The sequence below is a fragment of the Balaenoptera borealis genome, assembly GCF_965194805.1.
Source record: "Balaenoptera borealis genome assembly, contig: HAP1_SCAFFOLD_942, whole genome shotgun sequence".
NCBI lineage: Eukaryota > Metazoa > Chordata > Mammalia > Artiodactyla > Balaenopteridae > Balaenoptera > Balaenoptera borealis.
The window spans coordinates 26,780-47,257 of NW_028123264.1; the positions used below are offsets into that span (position 1 = coordinate 26,780).

Below are 20,478 nucleotides of genomic sequence, written 5' to 3' on the forward strand. Positions count from 1 at the left end.
TTACTGTAGCCCTGGGAGAGCTCCACCCCGGGGAAGCTCTGCTCGGCAAGAGCTGATGTCTTCTACTAGATTGATGTTGTTGTTTCAATATCTAATTACATGTCTCTTTAGTCTTAAAATCATTGTGTAGTGTTTCTATTTCCTGCCACAAAATCCTAAACCCCTAATTATAAAATTGCTGTCTTGATTCCACATCCTTACTGCATCATTTCTATGCAACTCTTTACTGCAGCTGAAAAGTTTACACACTCCCTGTCTCCATTTCTTCTCTAATTTTCTATTTGGCCCAATCCACAACGAGTCATCCCTACTCTTTCGCCCTCACCTTTCTTCAGATCAGATTCTTGTCAAAGTCACTAGTGGCTTTCATTTTGCCAGAAACAATGATGAAATTTTAGTTCTCATCTCTCTGAACCCTTGAGTAGAAACTTTCTGTAACACTCTGTTGTTTCCTCCACTCTTCATGAATTCACATAATCCATCACTGAATAACTTTCATCATCGCAATCTCTACATATCTGAGACCTTCCCGGTTGCAGTTCTCAGACCTCTTCTCTTCCTTGTCTTTGCTTGCTCTTCAGCTAATCTCATTTAGTCCCATGGTTTTAAACACAATCTCTATTCTGATGATTCACGAATTTATATCTCCAAACCTTCTTCCCCTTACATTTAAGACTTATATAGAAATGTCTCCTCAACATCTATATTTGTATATCTAATGATTATTTCAAATGTATTGGGCTTGAAGCAACTTGATCTTTCCACAACTAACCAACTTTCTAAATGGTATTTCCACATTTTCTCATGTTCAGGCAAAAATATTTGGAGTCATCATTGATCTCTTTCTCTCTCGTACTTAATAGAAAATATGCCAGGAAAGGCTGCTGGATCTATGTTTAAATTCATTCGGAGGCTCTCCACCTGTCACTATAATCACAGCTAGCAATTTGACCCAAGTAATCATAATAACTTTGCCTGGATTACCAAGACAATTTCCTATACTGTCTCCCCATGTTTTACCAATTTTACCCTTTATTCTTCATACAGAATTCAAAATGGGCCTTAAAAGCTGTAGGTTAGGTTGCGTTATTCCTCTGCAAACAAACACTCTAAACGGTTCATATCTCACTCAGAGGAGCAGCCAAGTCATTCATTCCACAGACTAAAAGCCCTACATGAACAGCCAGCTATTTCTTTTCATATTTCCCTACCTTATCCTGCCCCAGCCAGGAGGGGCTTCTTTATTTTCCTTGAATACCGAACTTGCATTTATCTCATGCACTTAGTACTTGCTATTCTCTCTGCTGGGCTATTCTCCTAGAATATGTCTGGTTCACTTCTTCACATTTTTTCTCAATATCCTATGTCAAATACCATTTTGCTTTTGATCTCCATTTCTTAAATTGCCTGTATGGTCACTTGGTATATTGTTGTTCTTGTGTGTTTGTGTGTGTGCATGTATGTATATATATATTTCTTTGATGCCTCTCCTCCAGCAGTAAAATGCAAACTCCATGAAAACAAACACTGTAATTCAGGGCTCCTGGTAGGCAGAATTCTAAGATGGCTCCCACTGATACCCACCTCTTTGTTTCCATGTCCTGTATAATCCCTTCTCATTAGTGCAAACTGGGCCTAGTGACTTGCTTGTAATGAATAGAGTGTAACAAGAGTTATGGGATGTTACTTCTGAGATTCGGTTGCAAAAGACAGTTGATTTCCACATTGCTCTCTCTCTCTGTCTTTCTGTTTCTTTCTCTCTCTGGTTCTTCTTGGGTACTTGCTCTAGTAGAGCAAACTGGAGGGACCCATATGGCAAGGAACTGAGGATGGCCTCTAGCCAATCACTAATAAGAAACTGAGAGTTTTGTTCAACAACCATTGAGGGACTGAATCCTGAATCACATGAATGTGCTTAAAATTGGATCCTTTCCTAGTGAAGTCATCAAAAGAGACCAAAGACCTGGCTGACATTTAAAAAAATTTTTTATTGGAGTATAGTTGATTTACAATGTTGTGTTAGTTTCAGGTGTACAGCAAAGTGAATCAGTTATACATATACATATATCCACTCTTTTTTAGATTCTTTTCTCATATAGGCCATTATAGAGTATCGAGTAGAGTTCCCTGTGCTATATAGCAGGTTCTTATTAGTTATCTCTTTTATATATAGTAGTGTGTATATGTCAGTCCCAATCTCGCAATCAAAGCTATTATGAGGTATCACCTCACAGTGGTCAGAATGGCCATCATCAAAAAATCTACAGACAATAAATGCTGGAGAGGGTGTGGAGAAAAGGGAACCCTCGTACACTGCTGGTGGGAATGTAAGTTGGTACAGCCACTATGGAGAACAGTATGGATTTTCCTTAAAAAAACAGAAAAAGAACTACCATGTGACCCAGCAATCCCACTCCTGGGCATATACCCAGAGAAAACCATAATTCAAAAAGATACATGCACCCCAATATTCATTGCAGCACTATTTACAATAGCCAGGACATTGAAGCAACATAAATGTCCATCAACAGAGGAATGGGTAAGGAAGATGTGGTACATATATACAATGGAATATTACTCAGCCATAAAAAAGAACAAAATAATGACATTTGCAGAAACATGGATGGACCTAGAGATTGTCATATTGAGTGAAGTAAGTCAGACACAGAAAGACAATATCATATGATATCGCTTATATGTGGAATCTAAAAAAATGGTACAAGTGAACTTATTTACACAACAGAAGTAGAGTCACAGTTGTACAGATGTAGAAAAGAAACTTATGGTTACCTGGTTGACATTCTGATTGTAGCCTGTGTGAGATTCTGAAGTAGAGGACCTGGTTAAGCCATGCTAAGACCCTTGACTCTCAGAAAATGTGAGAAAAATGTTGTTTTGCTCCAATAAATTTTGTAGTATTTGTACACAGAGCATAAATAATGAAGTGCTATATCCCCTCCGTAGAGGAAATACTCAGCAAATACTAGGAAAATCATATTAAATTGTCATTTTTAAGGTAAAAAATGTTCAAATGTCAATATTTTCATAAACTTTAACATACATTTGTTGAATGGAGTAATGAAGAACTTGCAGAAATGCAAACAGGAACATAAAAGTATAAAGTTCCTTAAAGAACTTAAATAATTTAAAGTAGTACTTAACTCATTTAAAGTAATTAAGAGGTAACCAGTATAACTTAGTGGAAAAAAAACAGTGGTTTTGAATGTCATTTTTCCAGTTTCTGGCAATGAGATATTTGGTAAATTATCCTCAAATATTTTTTAATGGATAATATTAAAGGTCATGAAGAACCTAGTGGCAAGACGGGAATAAAGACACAGACCTACTAGAGAATGGACTTGAGGATATGGAGAGGGGGAAGGGTAAGATGTGACAAAGTGAGAGAGTGGCATGGACATATATACACTACCAAACGTAAAATAGATAGCTAGTGGGAAGCAACGTCATAGCACAGGGAGATCAGCTCTGTGCTTCGTGACCACCTAGAGGGGTGGGATGGGGAGGGTGGGAGGGAGGGAGATGCAAGAGGGAAGAGATATGGGAACATATGTATATTTATAACTGATTCACTTTGTTATAAAGCAGAAACTAATACACCATTGTAAAGCGATTATACTCCAATAAAGATGTTAAAAAAAAAAGACAAAAAAAAGTTATTTTGGAGTATTGTTATGAAGATGAAGTAATAAAAACTAGAGAGCATAACTAGTTTACTGTTTGACATAGTGAGTTTTTAAAAAATAAGTACTGTTCAAGAAAAAATATTGCTTTATTTTACTATATGTCAATATAAATTTGGGGGGGGGGGTTTACCGTAATATGAGGAAACTGAAAAATAAAGAAAGCCAGCTAAATATTTGGTATAAAAATATTGGGCATAAATAATCTTTCTTTACACAATCCACTTTCTAACATTAATCATTTATAATTTTATTTGGAATATTTATTTCTATAGAATCAAGATAAAGCTCTTAGAAGTTATTTAATCAATTAGATTTAAGGTCAATATTCTCAGATAGCATCATAGTTCAAAAGGAAATGATTATCTTAGTTTGAATCAAAGCCATATATTTAGGTTCAGAATTAGACTTTTCAGTAACAGCTTCTATAAAATATTCAAAAGCTAGAAGACATTTATCTTAAATGTCAAGTAAGGGACACACATTTTAGAAGCAAATCTTGGTGATTTATGTCTGATGTTTTTCTATTTTTTGTTAATACAGATATATTAGTAAGTTAAAACTTTAACAAAGGATAAAGAAAAATGGTGGAAGAAATCTCTTTATATTTAAGAAAGCTATGAGAAATATTTTCATGATGGTTGTCCAAATAGAAAGAAAAACAATACTAATTTGGGGAGCATATGCTTATGTCCGGAAAACATAGGAAATATGTATGTATAGTATATGTCTGTCTCATTTGAGGAAGACGGTGAACATTAACTGCTAATGATCTCACCTTATATTCACAAATTTTGTTAAAACAGTTTGTTCTCCGTTATAAATATTTATATACTATGTTTTGCATTTTAAAATTATGTGAAACGCCAAAATATTTTATTCAATTTGTATGATTCCAGATATGCCTTTCTTTCAGTAGACATTTGAAATATACAGAGTATGGTTTCACATAGATAAGAAATGTAAACTATTGCCTGAATTCAATTCAATTATAACTAAACACAACTATTTATGAAATTGAAGAGCATATTATGATTATGAACTAAATATATTAGTATGGTATGGACATTGGTGACATATAAAGAATGAAAAAATATGAATAAATATGTAAATGGCACAATCATCTTAGAATGCTAGAAAATATTAATATTATTATGGACTTTTATGCATTTGTAATTTTTTTGCTTTAGTTGTAAAAAATGTAAGCCTATTGACAAAATTTGTATTTTTATTTATAAAACATTAGGTTGATTGTAAAATATGTATGTGTGTACACACATGCACAGAGTACACATATACATATATACATATATGTAAACATATTAAGACATGTATACATACATAAAGTGGACAGTACATTATAAAATCACACTTGCATAAAATATCACCAAGAATGACACAAGAAATTTAATAACTGGATTGACTTTGAGTAAATAAAGTGGGTGACTGAAGTAACAATACTGTGATATAGAATGTTTCCTGTCTAACTGTATCAGTCATTCCTTACACTACAATTTAAGTTCTTGAGCTCTCACTGGTGCAGTCTCAGCTTGAACTCGAACTGGCTTCAACTGGTAAAATACAAAATGCTTCTGCCTTATGTTCATAACCCCCCCGCATTTGGCCCTCTCACTGGTGCTTCTCTGTAGATTTGAGATGCGAGATCCCCTGGGATCCACCCATAACTGCACAACCAAAACTATAGGTGAGTTATTAACCATGCGGTGAACTCTTGATAAATGAGAATTGGAGACAAGCAAATTAATTCTTTGCTTTTCTTTTGGCTCTCCTACTTCCCTTGCCTCACTGGCTTTTTTTCACCTTAACTCTATTCCCTGGAATTATAGTTCCTAATAGAATGGTAGTATATAAACTTTTACTGTGATTTCTGCTTGTTGGGGGGCATAGGCCAAGACAGTTGGTTCCAGGAGTGTTCTTAAAACCAAACCCTCAGGATGGAATTTTGGAACTACATTACTCATGGTCCTGATGGCAACAAGTTGGTCTTAGTTAACCCCTGGCATCTGTGGAGTCATGATGATTATCATTCTCAACTATTATTAATTGAGATCAGTACATTTGGCAAATGACCTGTTGACATATGCAGTAACTGTGGGGCTTGAAGAGTAACCGACTCAGTGATAAGAAACATTGTCCAAACCAGAGGCACAAGGATTTTCTCAGTTTCTTGTATCTTTTCTTATAGGGGTTTTATAAGTTTTAGCTTTTACATTCACATTATAATCCATTTTGAGTTTTATTTGTTTGTTTTATGGTGTGATTATTGGGTTGAGGTTTAGTGTTTTCCCATCAAGTTGTTAAGGCAATATTCTTTTAGAAGACTAATCATTCCCAATTATATTGTATGGTAGCATTTGTTGAAAACAAGTTGACCAGATATATGTGGATCTGTTTTGGCCTCTCTGTTCCTCTCTGTGTACCTTTATGTCCATCCTAATACACCCCATCCCCCTACCCCTAACAAAATCACCATCTTGATTAATGGAGATTTTTATTAAATAGCAATTTGATAATATAAGTTCTTCTACTGGGTTTTTCCTAATGAAAATGTTATTAACTATTCAAGGTCCTTTGCATCGTCAAATAAATTTTAGAATCACATATATGTGTGTGTGTGTGTGTGTGCGTGCGTGCACATGTACACACACACACATAAAGTGGGTGGTGTTTAAATAGAAAATGCAAGGAGTTTATAGATCCACTTGGGGAGAATTGAAGTCTTACTATGCTGAGTCTTCCAATCTATGAACACAGTACATGTCTCCATTTATTTGGGTCCTGTTAATTTTTTCTCAGGATGGTTTTGTAATTTGCAGTGTACATATTTATACATATTTGTTAAATCTGTTAATACATTTTCATCTTTTTCGATATTATTGTGGGTTTGAATCAAATTATACTCACCATAAAGCTAATGTTGGTAGAATTTTTATTTGTCATAAGTGATCCATTTATTCTCCACAGAAAATTTTAGTGTTCTTTTTTGTTTTTGTTTTGTTTATTTTGTTTTCTTTATAACATTCCTTTGTGTGGGTTGTTCCTTAGATTTTTTTTTTTTAATGGTCTATGGGCCCTTTAATTCTAACAGCTACTTTTAAAAAATTATGTAATTAATCCCCATCTTTTCTTCAAATATTTTCTTGTCTGTCTTAAATTTTACTTCTTTTGAGTTTCCTGGTTTGTTCTTCTGTGCTTCATTCTGGGTGGTTTCCTCAATCTTGTGTTCTTATTCACTTATATCTTAACTCTGTTTGCTATATAGACAACTTATTGTGTTCTCTACCTCTCCAATTATGTATTCTAAAGCTAATTATTTGCTAATTTCTAACTATTGGCTGACTAATTCTAATGTTGCTACAGCTGATGAAATAGATAATCTAGAATACTGTGTTAGACACTGCTCTGTCAACAACATACAGGAAGGAAAGCTATCGTACTGTTCATAGCATCCCCAGAAAGCTGTCTGTAGTAAAGTAGATGAGTCTTTGGGTGGAAGATACATAAAATTGAAGAGGAAATCACAGTTAATTAGATCTCAATTCATAAAACAACTTAAATTCAGAATTTCTCCCTGCACCCCAAAGTTAGACAGTTTATGAGGTGAAACTTACTAAATGGCAGTTGACCATAATTGGACTATAAGGGTGACTGCTAGTTATCACTTTGTCCACACATATTTGTCTCACTTCTAGTATACCTGGACTATGTTCTGAGTTGGGGGCGAGGTCTGTGGTTTTAAACAATGATGGAGAGGAAGCAAGGGCAGAACTCAACAATTCCTTTCCTATTTTGTCTTCTTACAACTACTGTTTCATTTTTATCTTTGTACATATAAAAAGGTGGCTATTTTACACTTCACTTTTATTTCTTCTATATTTAGCTAACTTTTTCATTGTACTTCCTTAATTTTAAAAAAGTGTATTTAGCTATTTTTGTGGGTTTGAATTCGTATTCTTTTTTCCAACTACAAATTTTTAAATAGGATTTTATTTCCATTTAATAAAAATTACCTTATTTTTCATTTTATCAGAGCTTCATTATTCAATAAATCCAATAATCTCCACATTGCACTGTAGATCACTCTGATCCAGTATTTTAATTCTACCCTTTTTTTAACCCCACAAATTATTATCTGTGCTATTACTGGTGATTTTATTTTTATTTCAATATAAATATTTATTAATATTTATTACATACTACCTATTCTTTTGCTTACTATTTATTCTCACATCTCCAGAATTCCTTCTGAGTTCATTTCCTTCTTCTTTCTGGATTCTGTCCTTTAGGACTTCCCGAGCATTGTGGAGATATTTGTATTTTTGTACTCTCTCTTTTTTGATCTCCCTGACTCTCTTTCTCCTTTGTCTTTTTTTTTTCTTTCTTGAGAAAACTGATTACTGATTCATTGGTACATAACTCTAGGTTAATCGTTATTTCCTCTCAGGATTGCAAAATATATTTCATCTGTTCTCTGTGATAATTATAGGTTTAATTTTTAAAATATATTTCCACTCATATGTTCTTTTGCTGCAAGTGTGTACCCTGTTTTATAGATATCTTTCACCAATTCTAGACACTTCTTAGCCACTTTCACTTCACATACTGTTGCTCACTTCTATATTTTCTACATTCCCTCCTTCTGTAGTTTGAACTAGATATTTTGGACCTCACTTTGCCCTCTTTTCCTTTTATTCCATTTCTAAACTTTCTTCCCTATTTTCTTTATCTACTTGGCATTCAGTAATTTTTCAGATATATCTTCCAGTTTAACTATTCTCTATTCAGCTATCATTCACCTGAGTTATTTAAACAACTTAAATATTGTCTTATTTTTAAAATCTCCTGGATTATTTTTGATTGTATCTTATTCTTTGAGCAATATTTTAATTATATTTTATCTTTCTGAAAATCCATAATTATTACTCTCAATTCTATAATAATAATTTCATTTTTTATTTCTTTTTCTGCTATCACTTCTTTTGTGTTGTTTCTCTCTGTGTTGCTGACTTTCACTGGAGAACTTATATTTGCTTGAATTTACTTTGTGAAAGCTTGGAAAAAACTAAGTAAGGATGTTGTTTTTGCCCTAGTTTGAATTTGAAGTTGCTTCTTTATAACTAAAGTGTTCTACTCATCTCTGTTCACTGATTTATGGTTTCTAATATAGACTAGTTTTTCTCTCCCACCTCATCTTCATTGCCACTTATAATATTGATATTTGCATTTTCTTCAAAATTAACACCACATGTTTTAGCTCACCTTTTATTTCTTACCAGATTTGCAATAAGGCAACATTATGTACTATTTAGGACTTAGTGTTCAAAAGCAGAATATTTTATCAAAGTATCTGTTCTGCCAGATATAGTACCAAACCCATTTAATTATCTTTGTATGTGGCCAACTGCCTACTAGCAAACAAAATATGTTAGATAATATTAGGAGTGATTAGGATTAATATTAGTGTGATTACCATATATAAAAAGATCTACATATTTATTTGAAGCAATATAAATTCTGATATTTAAAAAATTTTTCCTGTAAAATAAAACACCACTTATCATTAAAATTCAAACATAAGCTAATGAAATATTTTCAACTTTTTAGAACTCATACAATCGGATTTTAAAGCAGCACTTAATTTTTAATGTACACTCTTCCAAAGAAATGTGTTAGTTTGTACTTATTTGTATGTTTTGTTCATCTAGCGTGTATTGTAATGTATTCTAAAAGTGTGTCCTTAGAATCTCAGATTAGTTTATAAATTTGTCAATAGAAAGGACATATTTCTTTCCAAATTTGGAATTACCTTATGGTATGTAGCATTCAATTTGGTAAAAAAAAAAAAAAAAAAATGTGATTTTGCAATTCTTTTTCATTTTAATCATTTGAAATTTGGTTATTAAAATATGCAATATTTGGTGGCAGACATAAGCAAAGTAGCTGTGAATCATAAAATCTCAACTTCACAATTCAAAAAAAATAGAAAAATAGGCAAAATCCTCAGAAAAATTATGAAAAGGTAAAGAGTATATGTTAGTGAATTTTTCTACAGTAGCGAGTAATTCCCCCCAAATCCCATATCTTACAAGAAACATCCATACATTGTTCTCATTATATGCCAAGGTTGTGTACTACCTGTTGTAGCATTTTCTACTGTTTTGACCTTCCAGGATAGAAGTTAAAGTGATCCCCTACTTGAGATGTATCATTCTTTTTGTAGAGGAAAAGAGCATGAAAGCTGGCAAGATTTGCAATAAGTTAAACCTTTAGTTCAGAATTGTCCCATGGCATGCCTACTCAAAGCTCTTTGGTCAAAGCAAGTCACATGCCCAAGGCCCTACCTCAAAGAACATGTTTTCAAATTGCAATAGATAAGGAGATATAATCCTACTTCACAAAAGAGACGAGCAAGTATTGGATAAAATATAAATACTGACTGTAATAAGAGAAAACACACACACAAAAACAAAGAATAGATTTGTTTGTACTACTTTTAAAAGAATAGGTATAGTAACTCTTTGTGATGAGAATGCTTGAGATCTTCTCTCAGCAAATTTGAAGTATACAATACAGTATTATTAACTATAATTACCATGCTGTACCTTGGAGCCCCAGAACTTTTTAATCTTATAACTGAAATTTGTACCTATTGTCAATTATGCCTCAATAAAACTGAAAAAGAAAGAAAAAAAAGGAATATATGCAGTTCTATAGCTGAACAATAATGCTCTGTTTTCTTTTATAAACGATATTTATTGAATTGAAAGGATATGTATGTCACGCAGCCTCTACTCCATCCTCCATAGAAAAGCCTTTTGTTAAAGACTACTATAATTATTTAAATTCTGTTACCTAGAATTTAAGTGCGTGATTTGAACATTTACAGAATGTAGATCTTATAGGACTAAATTATTTTTAGTTAACGTAAGATGACTGGCACATAAGAGTGAAATGAAAGAAATCTATTTAACTTTGTTTTGTTTCCTAAGTCTAGGAATGTTTGAATTCCATAGCTTTCCCATGGAGAGAGATGACAACTGTCATCCCCTAGTATTGAAATGTGTAGCTTATGTTTTGTGTCTTTTTTCCTTCAAGATTCTGTCATGGTAGATCAGTAGAGTTATCAGCTTTCATTGTGCAAGAATATATAAAAATAACAGAGGGATAGCTAATAGTAAACTGTTTCAATATTTTCCAAATTTGAAACAATAACCATATGATATTGTTAGTATTACTTTGTTAACCTAATATGTCAAAAAGCTACACATTGTATCTATACAGAAATGTGGGACTCAGACTAACTAAATTCAGGTCAGTGATAACACAATTATAAACTAATTTCTAAAATTTAATTTTAGAAATTAAATTTTAGAAACTAAAAATTTCTAGAAAAATTTAAAAATTTTTAGAAATTAAATTTTACTAATTTATGTATATAAAAAATTATAATGTACAAGTTATTCTTCATAGCAAACAGTGGTTTTTCAACAATTTTGTTAAGTTCAGCAGAAAATCTAGAATTAAAATATTCATTTATAAATAAGCAAATTTCAAACTCCAAAACTACGGTTTTGGTGGCATTGCTGATGATTTCACTATTTCCTTTATGTCATTCTATTTCCTGTTTCTAGATCTTGCTCACAATTCTATGGGAAGAGCTATATATATTCCTCAGAATTATATGTTTTAAATAATACTCCGAAAGGATATTTATTAGTGTTTCAACAATATCATGGTCATGAAAATTCTCAGATCTCTTGCTGTGGGTTCACACTTCTGGAAGCATTACCATACCCATGTCTAGGATGTGCTTCCCAGACTGGCCACCAATCAATGACTGAGGATGGTAGATACAGCAGAGCCAAGACACTCCTGACTCTAAAAAGCATGGTTTGAGATTTCCCATGGACCTGGCCAAAGCTTCCTCAAATCTAAACTACAGTCTGAGCCACATCCTGCCCAACTCCCCTTATTTCTCTGTCTCATTTTAAGGGTTTCATCCCTGCATGAAAGCCTGGAGCCTCTCCTTGCCTGCTCCTGCCTCTTCGCCTTTATCTTTTGCAGGTATCTCCTCAATAAAACCACATTTAATTCCCTTTAGAAGAGCTTAACTGACTTAGGTAGCAGGAAATGGTTCAAGAAAAAGGTGGTAGATTATTCTTGGGTTCCTTACTTACTGCCTGGCAAGCTGGGGAAATGTCACTTTGTGTGGTAAGTGGGCTATGGATTGTCTCCAGTATAAGATGGAGTCCCACATGCGCATGATTTCACTTGTGGCGACTGGAGAAAATGGTCCAGTGAAGAGGACTGCCATTACACTTACAGTGATTCAGGCTTTTGAAAGATTTGGGGGAGAATACTGCCTTTAAGGAATGAGGAGTTGACTGGTTTTTGATGACCTGTATTGATGTCCAGCAGAGAGATTATAGGAGACTAGGGCCATTGTTGGTAAAATCTGGGATGCTGAATTGGGGGATGGGGACATCTGGATAGACTCTCTAGACAGATGATCCTGAAGAAGTTGTCTGTGCTGGAGCCCTGGAATCCTCAGAGTTCACAGAGGTGACTCACCAGTCTTTCCTAGTGAAAGCTAACAGTTTATGCCTGACAGAGAACACTGTAGTAGCCTCTCTCACAAGGGCAACAGGTGACCACCTTTCCTCAAGAGATTCATTTCTTCTCCCGTGGGTCACAGGCTGGGAATTAACATTAAATTGCAACCTAATCCAACTGGAATGTGTTGATAAGAAAGAACATATACACTTATAGAGGAGATATAAGATTTAGCTTATATTAGCAGGAGTTGAAGGAATGACCCAGGGATTGCACTTTGGGGGTACTTGCTGAGTAGGCCAGAATATAAGACTGCATAAGCAAGAATTCTCAGGACATGAGGATTAAACACTCAGGCAAGGGCCCCAGAAAATAGAGATATCTCCACACTCTAGAAGAATGAAGAAAGAAATGTCCCATGTTGAGCAACAGACATAGCTGAGTTGCCATGACAGAATAAAGAGGCTACAGGAGGAGAGAAAGCTGGATAGAATAAATTACGTGAGTCCAGAAAACCTACCAGAGGAGAGGTTTTCAGGAGGAGCCAGAATACATACCATTCGCCAGGGCCATCCAAACTGCATTGATGAGCGGCATCGGCAACACAACAGGTTAAGTGGTAGCGCTCTTCCGTAAGGCTGAGTTGATGACAAGGGAGGCAGTAACAAACTTGGAATTGTTCATCTATGGATCTCAAAATAACAGGAGTGACCTCCAATGTCAGAAAAGCAGCTAAGGTTCATGTGACCTAAAGGTGGTGGTAAAGATAGTGAGCATAGTGTTCCAAAGGGCAAAAGAGACAGGCAGCCAGCTTGGGTGCTGTTAACGTCTACAGCAAGAAAATGGCACGCATGGCGGAGCAGAAAGAGAACAGTAGTCACTCCGGTAAAAAGTCATAATTCTCTCCTCAGTTTCTGGAACTGTGTCTATTTGAAGATCCATAGCTCATTTATTGGTGAAGAGCCAGATAGCTAGAACAAAGGGTTTTTTGCAACAATGCAGTCAGTACGTAGGACGAGGATTTCTTCAGTTCTTCCGCAAAGAGACGTATGGCCTTTTCCTTAGGTGACAGTAAATTAAGGAGAGAGCTACAGTTTGATTCTGAAGGCTGTCTGCTGGCAGAATTCCCTTAAGAGGCTAATTAGCTATGGCCCACCCATATTATAGAGGGTAATCTGTTTTACTCAAAGTTTACCGATTTAAATGTTAATCTCATCTAAAAAATACCCTCACAGAAACATCTAGAATAATATTTGACCAAATATCTGGTTGCCATGGCCTAACTAACTTGATACAGAAAAGTAACTATTCCTTTATGTAATATTTTTTCTGTCTTCATTTTCTCCTTCCTCTTCTCTCTGTTCTCTTCTTTCTCCTTCTCCTTCTTCTTAATATCCTTATGCCTTTGTTTGTGTAGAAAGGAGATTAAGAGGTAATAACCAAGAAAGATACATGCAAACACTAATCAACTGCATTCTTATGGTAACCTATAAAGATCAAACTGTGAGAAATCATGATTATTATAAAATAGTGTTATTAATCATGACACAGAGGTTTTGTGTGAAATGAATATTTTGATTTTATATTTTTCACCTGCTGATTCTTAATTTACTTCCCAATTAACTTACAAAGTTTTTCAGTTTTTGACGGCAACAATGATTTTTTTTAAAAAAAGTGTTACTCATAGTTTTCCTGACAGCAATATGCAAGAAAAATGCTATGTTTGATAAGTCTGAAACTTACTTAAAAGATTGCAATCTTTACTTCTGTGTTCTCTGTTAAATGTCAGCTATGTTTGGCCATTTACTTAGAGCTAAAATGAGTAGTCAGTTAACCTGATAAGATAGAATTCACAGTGCATTTTTCAAGATGCTCTGAGGGAGAGTCAGGTGAGGTCCCCAAAGCAAGTTGTACATTCCATCCTGTTGTTTCATATACTGAGAACTGTTGTTTCGTGAAGAAAAATTCAATCTACGCTTTTTATTATTTATTTTTCTGTTATGTAAAGACATGCAATAATATTTAGAAAGGGCTAATTTCTACTTCATGCACTTTGGAAAAGAAGAAGTATGGAATGACAAAACCCTAAACTTTTAGCTAGTTGGCTTAACTTACTGACGGGAACATTTTGATACATTCATTTAACTAAGAAGTATTTTTTGTGTATACTGTATCAGGTCAGGCACTGTGCTATACAATGAAATTATTATGGTAAATATAAGGTACATTGTGTGCTTCCTCTTAAAGCTTGTAGACTATGGAAAAGAGATAGAAATAAAAATGTCAAAACCATTATTATAGAATGGGAAGTACAGGGTGTTATTCCCTGGGCCCCTAATTAAGAGTCAGGGAGCTTGATTTATTCAAGTATAGTGGAATACTTAGAAGACAGGAAGAAGTATTCCTGTATCAATTGGTAGAGAAGTCACTAGTATTTTTGTGTCTAGGAGAAAATGCAAACTATCTTTTGGATTACCATTCTTTTTCAGACTTTTCCATGGCCTGGCCCCTTCTCAGTGATGCTGACTGAAAGGGATTAGGGATCTTTTTGCCCCAGAAAAAGTTACAACAGTGGTGGCAATAGCTAGAACAGATAGTGTTGCATCCTGTTGCAGATACTCCTTGAGAGGAGGGGATGATGTTATCACAGATTATGAACCTGGTATCTTCTCTTTGGACGAAAAACATGATTAGAACCTCTTTATAGATTGTCCAGAATGAAGTCCGCTCACATTAAAGGCTCCAAAGACCTCAGAGGGGAACTCACGAGGAAGCAAGAGGGCATCTTTATTTGAGATCCAGAAATATCTCCAGGACCTGTTGGTTTGTCTAGATTATTCCTCTGTGGTTATGTTTTGAGTCTTTGCAGCACCAGCCACCCAGGCACAGTGGCAGACCCTCAAAACAGAGACTGGATGTGACTGTGCATAAGAGTTCTAGCCTTGGACAATAAGCATGAGCCTTTGTGGGACCCTAGAGAATCTTTCCAGGAATATGACTCACTAGATGAATCATCAAAATAGAGACCAAGATTCACTAGAGTGTGCTAGACATTTTTTTTCCAGTTAAGGTTTATTGGAACTCTGTGGTCTAATTTACAATGCTCAAATCTTCCAGCAGTCAAGGAAAATCTTTGCACCTGATATTTTTGTAATTTGGAGCTTCCGGCAAAGGGAGGCAGCTTCCATCCAGACGTGCCCCTTGGGGTTTTGGACTCCCTGGGGTTTTAATGACCCTGACATAACTAGTAGGTACATTGCTTTTATTTTTTGTTTTGTTTCTGTTTTTTTGGTTGTTGTTTTGTTTTGAAGACAAGGTGTTAGAAACCACAAACATTTTTTTGTTTAATTTTTGTTGAAAGAGGGTAAGATTTAACTGGGTTGGAGATATACACTATCCATTGGGGTGGGAAAAATTACTTTAAAGTTTTTTAATATAATATATATATATATATATATATGTATAGATATATAGAGACATATATACTACTGTATTTGAGGAAGATCTGATTATTGTTATAGTAACCTCTAAATACCTGATCAAGTATTTCAAAATGATTTGCTCAGTGGTCTGTTTAAAATTGTAATTTGAGTTTTTCTTTATAATGAAAATTCCCTGTAAATATTTCCTCTATGTCTGTATTTAGAAAGTGTTATTTTTGAAAATTAATTATACACGAGTAGACCTGTATGTTTATGTTACCTGAAAGATTGATTATAGTAGGTCTATTTATACATTAGACTAAGCATTGAGGGGATGAATATCCTTGTCTGAAGTTTCCAAATCACATCAAAGAAATAGAGCAAAAAATATATATGTAATTAACAATGATACAAAAATATTGGTCACTTTTTACATTTCATAAAGAATCATGGCTACAGATTTTTTTAAAGTATTATTACTATTTTTAATTTCAGGCAGTTTTTTTTTATTGGAGTATAGTTAATTTACAGTGTTGTGTGAGTTACAAGTGTAGCAGAGTAACATTTTTTTGGTAATACAGTTTATTACAAAATATTGAGTATCGTTCTTTGTACTATACATAGGTCCTTGTTGTTTATCTATTTTATATATAGTAGTATGTATATGTTACTCCCAACTTCATAATTTATTCCTCCCCCCCACATTTCCCCTTTGGTAACCATAAGTTTGTTTTCCCCTTTGGTAACCATAAGTTTGTTTTCTTTATCTGTGAGTTGGTTTCTGTTTGGTAAATAAGTTCATGTGTATCATTTTTTCTTTTTTTAAGTTCCACACTCTAGTGATATCATATGGTATTTGTCTTTCTCTGTCTGACTTAACTTTACTTAGTATGATTAACTCTAGTTCCATCCATGTTGCTGAAAATGGCATTATTTCATCTTTTTCATGTCTGAGTAGTGTTCCGTTTTATATATTTATATATATATATATATATATATATATATATATATATATATATATATATATATATATACGACATCTTCTTTGTCCATTCATCTGTCGATAGATATTCAGGCTGCTTCCATGTCCTGGCTATTGTAAATAGTGCTGCAGTGAACACTGGGGTGCATGCATCTTTTTGAATTATGGTTTTCTCCAGATATGTGCCCAGAAGTGGGATTGCTGGATCATATGGTAGTTCTATTTTTAGTTGTTTAAGGAACCTCCATACTGTTCTGCATAGTGGCTGTACCATTTTACATTCCCACCAACCGTGTAAGAGGGTTCCCTTTTCTCCACACCCTCTCCAGCATGTATTGTTTGTAGACCTTTTGATTATGGCCATTCTCACTGGTGCGAGGTGGTTCCTCATTGTAGTTTTGATTTACCTTTCTCTAATAATTAGCGATTTGAGCATCCTTTCATGTGCCTGTTGGCCATCTCTATGTCTTCTTGGGAGAAATGTCTATTTAGACCTTCTGCAATTTTTTTCATTGAGTTTTTCTTTTTATATTGAGCTGTGTGAGCTGTTTGTATATTTTAGAGTTTAATCCCTCATGGGTTCCATCGTTTGCAAATATTTTTTCCCATTCTGTAGGCTCTTTTCGTTTTGTTTATGGTTTCCTTTGCTGTGCAAAAGATTTTCAGTTTAACTAAGTCCCATTTGTTAATTTTTGTTTCCATTTTCATTGCTCTAGGAGGTGGTTCCAAAAAGATTTTGCTACAATTTATGTCAAAGTGTCTTCTGCCTATGTTTTCCTCTAGGAGTTTTATAGTATCCATTCTTACATTTAGGTCTTTAACTCATTTTAAGATTATTTTTGCGTATGATGTTAAAGAATGTTCAATTTCATTCTTTTACATGTAGCTGTCCAGTTTTCCCAGCACCACGTATTGAAGAGGCTGTCTTTTCTCTACTGCATATTCTTGCCTTTGTTGTCATAGATTAATTGACCATAGGTGGTTGGGTCTACTTCGGGGCTCTCTTTCCTGTTCCATTGATCTATATTTCTGTTTTGTGCCAGTACCATGTTGTTTTCACGACTGTAACTTTGTAGCATGGTCTGAAGTCACGAAGTCTGTTACCTCCAGCTTGGTTTTTCTTTCTTAAAGTTGGTGTGGCTAATAGGGGTCTTTGTGTTTTCATACAAATTAAAAATTTTTTTGTTCTAGTTCTGTGAAAAATGCCATTGGTCATTTGATAGGGATTGCGTCGAATCTGTGGATTGTCTTGGGTTATATGATCATTTTAACAATATTGATTCTTCCAGTCCAAGAACATGGTATATCATTCCAACTGTTTGTGTCATGTTTAATTTCTTTAATCAGCATCTTATGGTGTTCAGAGTACAGTTCTTTTGTCTCCTTAGGTAAGTTTGTTCTTAGGTATTTTATTTCTTTTGATGTGATGGTAAATAGGATTGTTTCCTTAATTTTTCTTTCTGATCTTTTGTTGGCTTTAAGTGGGCTTTAAGGCTTCAGTTCCCCCCTATACTCCTGGTCTAACCACACACCTGGGGGGGCCTTCAGGCAGATTTTTTTAAAGCTATTTGAATGTATGTTCAAGGGCAGCAACAAATCTCTCATCCTTGGATTTAATACATCTTTTTATTGCATTATAGATGAATTTACTTTATAAGATAGTTACTTACCTTTGCTGTGATAGGTTCACCAGTTCTTTTATAATAAGTTTGGTTCAGCTCAGCATCTAAATTCTACAAAATTAGTCTTGCTCATTTCCATTTAGATGAGCGCCTGATTAAAGTACAATGGCACTCTGACTTCTTAATATAAACCTTTACATTTTTTTATAGGAAAGTTTTACACAGTTTAACACAATAAAATTTGATGCCATTCAAGCACTATATATTTGTCTTAGTTCATGTTTTCATTATGATGTGCTTGAGTTCTAAGGTTTGTGTAAGTGTATAAAGATTTCTAGTAACATTTTCCCCAGAATAGTATTTTAATTTTTATCAGGAACTTGAACATTAATAGTTAGTATATGAGGAGAAACATGTGAAGAATAAAGAGGTGAATAAAGATGAAAAATTAAAAATTGAGGATAATAATGAGGATGTGAACTAAAACCCTGGCTGCATTGTCTTCTATGAATAATTTTCCAGACTTTACTGAGTATATCCATGTTTTCTCATTCTTCTCAAACATTGGAAGGGCTTTCTTTCTTTTAAATCTCTCAGTAATTATTCTTGTTATCCTCTACTAGTGACTTATGAAAGAAATTTCTCCTGCCGTTACTTGATTTTCTCTGTTTCATTAATCTCTTCCTGTGTATTGGATCATCACATCAACATTCAAATATGCTCTAGAATCTCTTACCTCAAATAGAAAAAAAAAAAAAAAGACAGTAAAAATATTAGTTAGATCTCTGAAATAAATGTCTGGTCCAGAAAATAACTTAATGATATGAATTCTGGCACAGACATCACCTTCTTAAGTCCAGAGAAATGTCTTTCTTTGATTTTTTCCTCCTCTAACACATTACTGTGCATTGTCTTATTGGAACAAGCTACTAAATCTCTCCAACCCTTCAACGTGTCATTGAATTCATATTCTGCAACTTCCTGTCCCAATAATGTTAATCTCACCATTTCTTTTATCCCTTGTTTGATTATATAGAAAGTAAAGATAATATCTGTAGCAGACATAAGTGGTTGCCTACCTCACTTTCAATCTCCCTACTTGGTTATTTTGTTCATGTTTTTAATTCTCTCCCATAGGACTCACTGTTAAATCCTGCGTACTCTAAGCTGATCATTAAAATCTTTTTCTCTTTGCCAGTGATAGATCTAGGGATGATTATGAAACTTTGATCCTACCCTAAAGATAAAAAATATATTTTAATCATGGTTAAATTTGTATTCATCTTCATTTACATTTGGAGAAGTCTGCTGGAAAGAGTCTGGGGAAAGTTTCCCCTTTAAAAAAGAAAACTCACACAAGAAGAGTTACCCACATTTTCTACTACACGTTCTCATGTTTACACACAGAGTCATAACCATTTTACTCTCATGAAGGGAGGAAGGCTGAGAACAAAGGTGCTGAGGAGGGCAGGTCAGAAAATAACGCAAAAAGCTGGGTTCTTGATGACATCATTCAGCCACTGAATTAAACAACCCTGGGGGTGCCTGACCTTTAGAGTCTTTGCTATATGAGGTAATACATTTTTCTTACTGAATTGGGATTTTCTATTTTTTTCAGGCAAAAGAATCTTATATAGTGTAGTACTTACCCACAAGTCTGGTGAGATGATTTAATAAGTTAATTCACATATACCACATAGCAGAGAGCTTGGGACATAAAATACTTAAAAATGGAAATTATTACAATTGAATTTTCCCCTCTTCCTCTCCTTCTTCTCCTTCTTCTTCTCATAGTATTAGTATTAGTAATAATTAGTACTGTTTTATTTTACGATTTCATGCGGTCTAAGTAAATTTAATTTCCCCAATAGCAGTACCATGCATCTTTATGAAAGAAAACAAGAAACAATATCAAGCAATTAGATAAACACATAACATTTTCTGTAGTTTAAGAATCATCTTTTGGCTTACAAGATTTTCAGATGTAGGGGATTTTAAATGCCTACTCCGTTCTTCATTACCTGCTGAGTTATCCATGACCTAAATATATGCCTCATCCTTATATTTTTACCATTAGACTCATATGCCTCCTTCAGGGGTGATGCATTCTACTCAATAATGACAGATAATGATATAAAATTTAAGCAAATAGTAATGTTATAAATGGACCTTAATCA

At 34.2% G+C, this 20,478-nt stretch overlaps 1 long non-coding RNA gene across 3 annotated transcripts in view; it reads left to right on the forward strand.

Moving 5' to 3' along the window:
* LOC309621723 overlaps nt 1-20,478 on the forward strand; it is a 281,097-nt gene that overhangs the window by 23,804 nt on the left and 236,815 nt on the right. The window lies entirely within an intron of this gene.